General features: G+C 35.6%; 1 pseudogene; it reads left to right on the top strand.

The window, feature by feature from the left end:
• The first annotated feature begins 244 nt into the window (after positions 1 to 244).
• Positions 245 to 8876, top strand: Vmn2r116l-ps2 (vomeronasal 2, receptor 116 like, pseudogene 2; annotated as a pseudogene).
• The last annotated feature ends 4066 nt before the right edge of the window (positions 8877 to 12942 follow it).

Raw genomic sequence — 12942 nt, 5'->3', positions numbered from 1 at the left:
ATGTTTTTGGAAATGTTTTGATCAAAAGTTTTCAGACCTCAGATGTACAGCTTGAGGCCAGAATTTTTCCATTGTATCCAGGGAGCAGAACATATGATAAATGGAAAGAAGCTGTTGAATGTAATTAAGTGGATCTCCAGAGAGCAGAAGCCTTAAAATATACAAACTGGTGTAAATGTGTGTGTTATGTTTGCCTACATAAGAATCAGGTTTCACAACTGCTCCATCCTAGATCCTAGCAGACATGAAGAAGCTGTGTGCTTTCACTATTGCCTTTTTTCCCTGAAGTTTTCTTTCATCTTGTGCAGCTTGACTGAACCCAATTGCTTTTGGAGAATAAAGAGGAGTGAAGATAATGATGGAGATTTGCAAAGTAACTGCGGTTTTGTCCTTTTTACACTCGAGAGCCCTATTGAAGAAAATTTTTATAATAGCATTATTAATTTTAGGTAAATTATTAACATTATTTCCTGCTTCAATTTATGAATTAGAAAGATGTCACTGTGTACACAACCTGTGAGATTCTGTCCTTTTTTTCTCCTTGTAACTTTAGGAACCACAGAAAATTAATTATAACTTCAATCACTATTTTAATATTTTCAAATATGTCACAGTTTACCTTAGGTTTACTCCATTGGCGCTAGTTCACAAAGCTGGAAAATGAGAGAGCCTGGATTCTATCACTTAATTTTTTTTTGATATCATATGTTGAAATATGTTTTTATTTTTACCTTGAATTCATAATTCCCACTTATGGCTAGTGACTGTATCACTGTCTCTCTTCAACTTTCTGCCAACCATTCCTGTATAAGCATGCATGTAAAGGCCTCAATAAAATGGTTATCTAATTTTGGCCTCTAAAAGTTGGGCATACACTTATACATTGAAATATGTGTGGTGGGGTGGTGGAAGGATGTCTACTATATATGATTAAATGTATATTATTACATATATATTATGATCACATATATATGCTTTGCATTATAAAATAGTCTTTAAATGAGCCTCTCCTGTCATTCTGGGGCTCTCACTGAATATGGAAAAGCCTGCCAGAATTCTTATACTGTTACCAGAATATCTTTTCATCCAGTGATGCAAACACTTATGCACATATTAGAATTATTATCTGCATTATATAGATATTCAATATTTTTCTTAATTTCTAAAAATATGTAACATTAGAGAACATCTAGGAGAATAAATGTACTTCTTGTGGATAAGAAGCTGTTCTCAATGTGGATACATACTTCTTAGATTCCAAGTGTGAGATGTTATCATTAGTGGCTGCAGATCATGAGAGAAGGGGTGTTAAAATCATTCAAATTTTAGCTAATCAATGTGCTTGGGACTTCATTCTTTCATAAACTGAAGTTTCCTGCACTTTTATATCACTGACTCTCATCCCATTTCTTATTCAATTCTTGTGGCTTTGGGATTTAAACAAAGTATTTTTGAATTGATAGCCACAGTATACTATGTACACTGTAATAGTAGTTGTGGCTTCACAGTATTGTAATTCTGTGTTAGGTCAGTAGAAATTTCATTTCTGATGCATTCTTTATCATTCCAGATCTCATTGGAAAAAATAGTGGACATTCTCATTACTGACACTTCCATAAGTGATAGTAAGATTTAAGTTTACAAATATGTGAATTGCGTCAATACACTTTTACGGTTTAGAAAGGAAAACTTAGCTCCAAACATTTAATTGAAAAGTGCTAATTTCAGCAAAAGAGCATGTTTGGTGTTTTACTCCTGATGAGAGGTAATTGCTAATAGTAAGAGATGAACAGATGAATTGCCAACTGTGCTTGGGCAGAGGAACACATTCCAAGTGAAAGAAGATCTTACTGCTCAGACAACTCTTAAAGAATCTTAAAGAATTAAGAAGCCTGAAGTGTTAAGAGAAATCTCAATCCACTTTTACAAAATTAAAATAGTAACAACACACTGAAAAGTAACTTTAAGTTGATGTGTAATGGAGCTTATAAGATATTACTCAGGTTATATAGTGTATTGTATCATTTTATGTACTTGAAATGAATAAATAAATTTAAGTGGAATATATCTTTGAATATTTATTGTTTATTGAATACTAACAGTTAAAACTATTAAATGCATGTTCTATGGACCAGGAAATATTATTGATAATGCTTCTCACTATGCATAAAATTAGCATTTTCATAATGTTTGACTTGAAAGAGTTTTCGCTAATTTGAAATTTGAAAAATGTCCTTACTGATACTATAAATTCTCTCCTAAAAACACTGGTACGCTTTTCGAAGTAAACTGACTGTTAGATAATTTACACAGATACATAATTCATTTTGCAAACACTTACTCTATGTTAGGAATTATTATATAAAGCCTTTTGAAAATATTTCTAAATGATTCACTTTTTAATATTTTATGCTCTTTTACTCTGCTTGATACTCAAAGGATATTTTGAGTTTTGAAACAAGTCAGTATGCAACATTAGGTATAGGATCATGAGTAATAGACATTATAAAATATGCATTAATGATATTAATGCAAAAGTGTATGAATATAAAAGTTGAACAAAATTTTTGATGTAATATATTATTCAAAAAATATTAAATATTATTAACATATTTGAATATGAAGTACATTTAAACACTAAAAATATAATGCAAATGTGTTACGTATTTCATATGTAGTTTAAGTCATGCTTCTAATTTTGTATTTGTGGAATTACATATCCATGGTTATACTATAACAGTTTTACTCAATTGGGCTCTAATGTAGTTTGAAGATGGTGTTCAGTGATAAAATAGTCCCCTTATTGACTTTCACAATTAAAAAAATTATCATATGTTAGTGTCCTAGGTCTATGAATTCTTAAATTGTATTCAAATCTTAAGATCTCTAACTTATGACACTTAATTCATGACATTTAGACAGAGATTTAGAATGTCTTGTGGTACAAACTTAACTGCAACTGAAATTTTATTTTTCATACATCTCCCTTAATCATCATTATGCTTGGTTTTAGGATACCAGCAAGAAAATATGAGTTTTTTCTGGTACTGTTTTTTGCTACCGATGAGATCAACAAGAATCCTTATCTTTTATCCAACATGTTTTGATATTTACTATCATTTTGGCCTGTGTGAAGATACAATGGGAGTTCTGGATGAAGCATATTCACATCAAAGCAACAATTTCAAACGAATTAATTATTTCTGTGGAATAAAGCAACGTTGTGATGTACACCTGACAGGACCATCATGGACAACTTCCTTAAAACTGTCAATTTATTCAAGGACACCAAAGGTAATAATGTGTGACACTGGACAGGTTACCAACTTTTAAATTCCATTTACATGTGCCTACAAGAAAACTTGGACCCCATGCATTTGTGGGTATACTGCTACACAAACACACACACACGCACACACACAATAAAATAATCAGATTGTATAGCTATCCTGGGCAAACAGGAAAAACTGTTCTATAGAACATTCAGATTTGTCAGGAATATTCTAGAATATAATATGAAAAATATATGATATCTACAGTTTAATTTTACGACCCTCAATCTGAGTTCTGAACGGTGAGTAACTTTACTTGTATATATGTCTAAACCTCCTAACAATCATATTCCTCATGTGGATGTTTCATCCTCTCTTCTATACTCTTCAGATTTTCTTTGGATCATTTAACCCTAACCTGAGTGATCATGACCAGTTTCCCTATATCTATCAGATAGCCACCAAGGACACATATTTGTTCCGTGGCATGGTCTCCTTGATGTTTCATTTTGGATGGACTTGGATAGGACTGGTCATCTCAAATGATGACCAAGGTATTCAGTTTCTCTCAGACTTGAGAGAAGAAATGGAAAGGCATGCAATATTAGCTTTTGTGAATATGATCCCAGAAACCATGCAGATATTCAAGACAAGAGTTAAGATATATGACCAACAACTTATGACATCTTCAGCAAAGTTTGTTATCATTTATGGCGAAATGAACTCCAATCTAGAATTCAGCTTTAGAAGATGGGCATATTTAGGTGCACAGAGAATCTGGATCACAACCTCACAATGGGATGTCATCACAAACAAAAAAGATTTCAGTCTTGATTTCTCCCACGGGACTGTCACTTTTGCCCACCACCACAATGACATCGCTATATTTAGAAATTTTATGGAAACAATAAACACATCTATGTATCCAGTAGATATTTCACAGTCTATGCTGCAGTGGAATCATTTTAACTGTTCAATCTCAAAGAATAAGAAGAAAATGGATTGTTTTACATTCAGCAACCCATTGGAATGGTTAACGCAGCACACATTCGACATGGTCCTGAGTGAAGAAGGTTACAATTTGTATAATGCTGTGTATGCTGTGGCCCACACCTACCATGAACTCATTTTTCAACAAATAGAGTCTCAGGAAATGGCCAAACCCAAAGGACTATATACTGACTGTCAGCAGGTAACGTTTCTTACATTTCATTATGCCTAGATATAGCAATGTGACCTTTCAGGCTGCTGAGAAGTTCACATACATTTGTTAGAGGTTATCTCTCAGTGTATAGTTTTCTATACTGAAAAACTCCAAAATGACCTTTTTATATGGGTATATATCATGCACAGTGATAGTTTTAATAGGAGACAATACATTTTTATAAATATAAGTGAATTATGTGAAAATGTGTTTCAACATTTAACCGAATGAGGTCAAAATTCAAAAGGAGCCAAGAGTCTTATCATAAAATCCTTAAGTGATGAATAGACTAGAATATTTTTCTCAAAAAGAATTTCTCAAAAATAAGTACATGTGCTCCAATAATAGCTATTCATTTAAATTAATAATTATTTCTAACAACACATATGATTAAGAGTGCACATTTCATTAAGTTAATGATTATTTCATACATATATGCAGTATGTACATGATTGATCCCATACCATTCTTTACTTCCAAAACTTCCAGAGTTATAACTTCCCCTTATTTCTTACATATTTATTTAGCCAGCTTTTAAATATAATTTTTGACAGACATGTGTACACATACACACACATACCATGTGATTTGTTCTGTGATAATCATTTATTCTAGCTTTTTTAACCATCAAACATTTATTTGAAGTATATTAACTTCTAATTATACAGTATAACATGTAATTATAACTTGTAATAATGCAGTATCATGTACTTTACTACATGGGATTAATTTAACACACCTGTCTTTTCTGAAAGACATTAAAAGATTATGGGACATTCTCAATTTGGCATTCTCTGTATTGATATGCATATATAATCATATAATGATTAATCTCCTTTAGGTGGCTTCTTTGCTTAAAACTAGGGTATTTACTATCCCTGTTGGAGAACTGGTGAACATGAATCATAAGGAAAATGAGTGTGCCAAGTATGACATTTTCATCATTTGGAATTTTCCACAAGGCCTTGGATTAAAAGTGAAAATAGGAAGCTATTTTCCTTGTTTACCACAGAGTCAACAACTTCATATATGTGAAGACTGGGAATGGGTCACAGGAGAAACATTGGTAGGTATATTACAATTTTTATTTTTTAAAGATGTCTGAATTTTAAAATAGCAAACATTCAAATAATATCCATGTGGTTAAGACCAATTAATACACTTGCAAATGACCATTCTCAGTTACAAGCACCAAAATTTAATAACACTGAAATTCATGAAATCTGGTCATAGGGATCAAAGGACTCTGAATCCCATGTTCAATTGCATCTATGTGACTATTTACCCCATACTACAGAAATATATTTATTAAATTTATAGCAATATATATATATATAAACAATGAATTTATCTGATTATATGAACATAGTTGTAGCCCAATTGAGTATAGAATGGATTGATTAAGAGAAGTAATTTTCCAGATTCAAACTTTTCTTTTTCTAATTTATAGATTTTTATTATTAATTTTATTTATTTACTTTTCAATGTTATCTTCCTTCCCAGTTTCCCCTCCTCTGCAGAGTATTGCCTTATCTGGCATCAGAGTGAAGCGAGGCTCTTGGTCCTGTGGAGGGTGCATGCCACAGAATATAAGAATATTAGATCAATGAAGCCAGGGTGTCCAATTTGTTGGAGAAGCTCTTTAATAGAAGCAGGGGGAGGGATGGAATAGGGATTAAAGTTTTCTTTTACACTTAGACAAATATCATTAATTGTATGAGAGTCTTATATGAAATTCTTTGTTCTTACTCACTGAACAATTCTTGATATATCCTACCTTCTCTCTCCTTACAACTCAGTGTTCCTATTATCATATTTCTAAATCTTGAGAGAAAAACTGATGCCACAAAAATGTTCCATTTGAATTAACAAGTTTAGCAAGGACAAAATTTAGATTCTGACACATGAAATGTTACATATATAATATTACATGACAAAGTAATTATTGTATGACATTCAGTGCATTGCCGGGTGATACAAAATAATAAATTATCAGAGGAATATATCTGTTAATATCCCATATATTAATCTGTGTGTCATTTTACATATGATGCAATCATGAACTACACACACATACAAATTAAATACATATTTATATATCATATAAAATGTGCATAGTTCATGTTTATATAAGTGTGTGTGTGTGTCTGTCTGTCTGTCTGTGTGTCTGTGTGTGTGTGTCTATGTGTGTGTATGTCTGGATGTCTTTGTATCTGTGTGTCTGTATGTGTATTGCCTCAGGTTCTCTCCTCAGTGTGTAGTGTGACATGTACTGCAGGATTCAGAAAAAGTCATCAGAAACAAACAGCCGACGGCTGCTTTGATTGTGTACAGTGCCAAAAAAATGAGATTGCCAATGATACAGGTACATGCTTGCATGCAGAAGAAAATATGATGAATTTGAATACCTTCTCTTTATAAACTAGAAGTATGATATGACCTAGATGGAAACTACAGCCCAAAAATCTCCATGTTTCAGAATTTAATTAGTTAAGTAATATCATTTTCTCTTGGACCCAGTAAATTACCTGCAATATCTTCTACAAACAACTCATGTCTCTCACAATCCAATGCTTAATGGTTTTATATTATGCAGAAAATATTTAGTGGGACATACATGTGTTACAATTTTTAAAAAATAATTTTAGGTGTAGCCTAAGCAGATGTTTGCTCTTTTTTCATTCTTTGTACAAAGAATCTTGACTACATGTACTGTCTACTATCTTTGTGTCACCCAGCTTAGTCCCTGACAGAGACAAGATGCTCAGAACAACAAGTGTTCTCTATTGAAACATATTTTAAGAACGTACATGTCATAAAGGATTAGGCATTTCCTATCAAAGAATTAGGAAAAGAGTGATGATTTAAAGAATGCCACAAGAAATGGGAGAGTGCTTATCATTAATTAAAGCCTAACTAAGGAAAGCAGAATGAATGTCAATATCAATAATCTTCATGCCATAACTTTCTATATCCATAATCATGGAAAGTTTAGTTGGGGGAAAGGAAATGATGCCACAATAAGAGGGACATGCATAAATTTATGAGCAATACGGCTTCAAAACTGAGAATATTCCTTTACACAAACAGGATTTGGATGAGGAATTGTATGTTCACAAGCCTATGTATAGATACAGACAAAGTGCACAATTCCCAGAGCAAACACAATACCTAATGGTTTTCATCAACCGGCATCAAAAAATATGTCGGCAATAGCAAATTTATAGTTTGAGAAATAAAATGAACTGAGATTATGCATATTAGTAATCATCATATTTTTATTTCATTTTTGTTTAAGAGATAACTTTTCCATTTTCTATGATAACGATTTGTTCCCTCACAAAGCATAGGTTAATTGACAGCAATCTTAAGTTAGTAGACCCTAGAGCAATAATGAACAAAATGTATTCTCAACACCAAGCTATTTATTAATATATCCTCTGAATAAAACAAATATATGATTATTAACTACATGATCATGATATCTTATAAGGGATTATTGTTCTTTGCCAGTAGATATGGAGCAGTGTGTGCGGTGTCCAGATGATTCATACGCCAACTTAGAACAAAGCAAGTGCCTCCAAAGAGCTGTGACATTTCTCGCTTATGAAGATCCACTGGGGATGGCTCTAGGCTGCATGGCCCTGTCCTTCTCAGCCATCACAACTCTAGTACTAGTCACTTTTGTGAAGTACAGGGATACTCCCATTGTGAAAGCCAATAACTGCATTCTCAGCTACATCCTGCTCATATCTCTAGTCTTCTGTTTTCTCTGCTCATTGCTCTTCATTGGACATCCCAACAAGGCCACCTGCATCCTGAAGCAGACCACATTTGCAATATTTTTCACAGTTGCTATTTCTACTGTGCTGGCCAAAACAATAACTGTGGTCACAGCTTTCAAGCTCACTACACCAGGGAGAAGGATAAGAAGGATGATGATAAAAGGGGCAATTAACTTGCTCATTCCCATTTGTACCCTAATCCAACTTGTTCTCTGTGCAATCTGGTTGGTGACATCTCCTCCATTTATTGACAGAGATACACAATCTGAACATGGAAAGATAATCATCATTTGCAACAAAGGCTCAGTCATTGCCTTCCACTTATTCTTGGGATATTTGGGCTCCTTGGCTCTGGGGAGCTTCACTGTGGCTTTCTTGGCTAGGAACCTTCCTGACAGATTCAATGACGCCAAGTTCCTAACAATTAGCATGTTGGTGTTCTACAGTGTTTGGATCACCTTCCTTCCTGTCTACCACAGCACCAGGGGGAAGGGTATGGTTATTGTGGAGCTTTTCTCCATCTTGGCTTCTAATGCAGGGTTGCTAGGGTGCATATTTTTCCAAAAGTGTTATGTTCTTTTAGTTCGACCAGATTTAAATGTTCTTCAGAAATAAAAGGATAAATTGATTTATTGACCATTTGATAGTTTTAAAATGTTAGATGGTGCCAACATGTCTATTTTGCTTCGTCATAAAAAAGTGTTCATAAATCATCAAATAAAATTAAGTAATATCTAGTGATAGTATTTGTACCACAGGACAACACTGCATAAAGCAATACCAATTAGTAAGTTTTGGTAGCAAATGAGCTCTCACAAACCTAAACATATTGAGAACAGGAGATCTCCACTAAGAAGAGGCTACGATCGCTTTGATTTTTAGAGATGTGTTTTTAAGAAATCTTTTTTTTTTAATATAATCGGTCTGAAACAGGCCTCAACAGATACAGAAAGATAGAAATAATCCCATGCATCCTATAAGACCACCACAGGCTAAAGGTGGTCATCGATAACAGTAAGGAAAGAATCCCCACATATACATGGAAGTTGAACAATGCTCTACTCAATGATAACCCGGACAAGGAAGAAATAAAGAAAGAAATTAAAGACTTCTTAGAATTTAATGAAAATGAAGGTACAACATACCCAAACTTATGAGACACAATGAAAGCTGTGCTAAGAGGAAAACTCATAGCTCTGAGTGCCTGCAGAAAGAAACAGGACAGAGCATATGTCACCAGCTTGACAGCATACCTAAAAGCTCTAGAACAAAAGAAGCAAATACACCCAGGGGTAGAAGGCAGGAAATAATCATTCTCAGAGCTGAAATCAACTAAGTAGAAACAAAAAGGACCATAGAAAGAATCAACAGAATCAAAAGCCGGTTCTTTGAGAAAATCAACAAGATAGATAAACCCTTAGCCAAATTAACCAGAGGACACAGAGAGTGTGTCCAAATTAACAAAATCCAAAAAGAAAAGGCAGACATAACAACAGAGTGAGTGGAAATTCAAAAACTCATCAGATCCTACCACAAAAGCCTATATTCAACAACACTTGAAAATCTGGAGGAAATGGACAATTTCCTAGAGAGATACCAGGTACCAAAGTTAAATCAAGAACAGATACACCATTTAAACAACCCCTTAATTCCTAAAGAAATAGAAGCAGTCATTAAAAGTCTCCCAACCAAAAAGAGCCCACATCCAGATGAGTTCACTGCAGAATTCTATCAGACCTTCATAGAAGACCTCATACCAGTGCTATCCAAACTATTCCACAAAATTGAAACAGATGGAGTGGTAGCGAATTCATTCTATGAAGCCACCATTACTCTTATACCTAAACAACAAAAAGATCCATCAAAGGAAGAGAACTTCAGATCAAGTTTCCTTATGAATATCGATGCAAAAATACTCAATAAAATTCTTGCAAACTGAATCCAAGAGCACATCAAAACAATCATCCATCATGATCAAGTAGGCTTTATCCTAGGTATGCTGGAATGGTTTAATATGCAGAAAACGGTCAACCTAATCCAGCATATAAATAAACTGAAAGGTAAAAACCACTTGATCATTTCATTAGATGCTGAGAAAGAATTTGACAAAATTCAACACCCCTTCATGATAAAATCATGGAAAGAACAGGATTTCAAGGCCAATACCTGAACATAGCAAAAGCCATATACAGCAAACCAGTACCTAACATTAAACTAAATGGAGAGAAACTTGAAGCAATCCCACTAAAATCAGGGACTAGACAAGGCTGCCCACTCTCCCTGCTTATTCAATATAGTTTTTGAAGTCCTAGCCAGAGCAATCAGACAGCGAATGGAGATTAAAGGATACAGATTGGAAAGGAAGAAGTCAAAATATCACTATTTGCAAATGATATGATAGTATATTTAAGTGATCCCAAAAGTTCCACCAGAGAACTACTAAACCTGAGAAATCCCCTCAGCAAAGTGTGTATAAAATTAACTCAAATAAATCAGTAGCCTTCATCTACACAAAACACAAAGAAGCAGAGAAAGAAATTAGGGAGACACCTTTCATGACAGTCCCAAATAGTATCAAGTACTTCAGTGTAACTTTAACCAAGCAAGTGAAACATCTGTATGATAAGAATTTCTGGCCTTTGAAGAAAGAAATTGAAGATCTCAGAAGTTGGAAAGATCTCCCATGCTCGTGGATTGGCAGGATTAATATAGTAAAAATGGCCATTTTACCCAAAGATGGCTACAGATTCAACGCAATCCCCAATGAAATTCCAATCCAATTCTTCAGAGAGTTATACAGAACAATTTGCAAACTCATCTGGAATAACAAAAAAACCAGGATACCTAAAACTATCCTCAACAATAAAAGGACTTCCGCAGGAATCACTATCCCTGAACTCAAGCAGTATTATGGAGCAATAGTGATAAAAACTGAATGGTGTTGGTATAAAGACAGGCAGATAGAACAGTGGAATATAATTGCAGACCCAGAAATGAACCCACGCCCAGACCCTGTGGGAAAGAGACCTCACCGCCTGGTCAGGTGGGCACTCCTAAGGCTGCAGAGCAGAAGAGACCACCAACACTGCCCACCCCTGCCCACATCCCTAGCCCAAGAGGAAACTGTATAAGGCCTCTGGGCTCCCGTGGGGGAGGGCCCAGGAGCGGCAGGACACCTGCCTGAGACACCGCCGGAACCTGAAGGAAACAGACCGGATAAACAGTTCTCTGCACCCAAATCCCGTGGGAGGGAGAGCTAAACCCTCAGAGAGGCAGACACGCCCGGGAAACCAGAAGAGACTGCACTCTGCATACACATCTCGGACGCCAGAGGAAAACACCAAAGGCCATCTGGAACCCTGGTGCACTGAAGCTCCCGGAAGGGGCGGCACAGGTATTCCTGGTTGCTGCCGCCACAGACAGCCCGTGGGCAGCACCCCGCGACCGAACTTGAGCCTCAGGACCACAGGTAAGACCAACCTTTCTGCTGCAAGAAAGCTGCCTGGTGAACTCAAGACACAGGCCCACAGGAACAGCTGAAGACCTGTAGAGAGGAAAACTACACGCCCGAAAGCAGAACACTCTGTCCCCATAACTGACTGAAAGAGAGGAAAACAGGTCTACAGCACTCCTGACACACAGGCTTATAGGACAGTCTAGCCACTGTCAGAAATAGCAGAACAAAGTAACACTAGAGATAATCTGATGGCGAGAGGCAAGCGCAGGAACCCAAGCAACAGAAACCAAGACTACATGGCATCATCGGAGCCCAATTCTCCCACCAAAACAAACATGGAATATCCAAACACACCAGAAAAGCAAGATCTAGTTTCAACATCATATTTGATCATGATGCTGGAGGACTTCAAGAAAGACATGAAGAACTCCCTTAGGGAAACACATAAAAACATTAATAAACAAGTAGAAGCCTACAGAGAGGAATCGCAAAAATCCCTGAAAGAATCGCAAAAATCCCTGAAAGAATTCCAGGAAAACACAATCAAACAGTTGAAGGAACTAAAAATGGAAATAGAAGCAATCAAGAAAGAACACATGGAAACAACCCTGGATATAGAAAACCAAAAGAAGAGACAAGGAGCTGTAGATACAAGCCTCACCAACAGAATACAAGAGATGGAAGAGAGAATCTCAGGAGCAGAAGATTCCATAGAAATCATTGACTCAACTGTCAAAGATAATGTGAAGCGGAAAAAGCTACTGGTCCAAAACATACAGGAAATCCAGGACTCAATGAGAAGATCAAACCTAAGGATAATAGGTATAGAAGAGAGTGAAGACTCCCAGCTCAAAGGACCAGTAAATATCTTCAACAAAATCATAGAAGAAAACTTCCCTAACCTAAAAAAAGAGATACCCATAGGCATACAAGAAGCCTACAGAACTCCAAATAGATTGGACCAGAAAAGAAACACCTCCCGTCACATAATAGTCAAAACACCAAACGCACAAAATAAAGAAAGAATATTAAAAGCAGTAAGGGAAAAAGGTCAAGTAACATATAAAGGCAGACCTATCAGAATCACACCAGACTTCTCGCCAGAAACTATGAAGGCCAGAAGATCCTGGACTGATGTCATACAGACCCTAAGAGAACACAAATGCCAGCCCAGGTTACTGTATCCTGCAAAACTCTCAATTAACATAGATGGAGAAACCAAGA

This window comes from Rattus norvegicus, chromosome 1 (genome assembly GCF_036323735.1).
Source record: "Rattus norvegicus strain BN/NHsdMcwi chromosome 1, GRCr8, whole genome shotgun sequence".
Lineage (NCBI taxonomy): Eukaryota > Metazoa > Chordata > Mammalia > Rodentia > Muridae > Rattus > Rattus norvegicus.
This window is presented reverse-complemented; position numbering and strand designations above follow the sequence as displayed.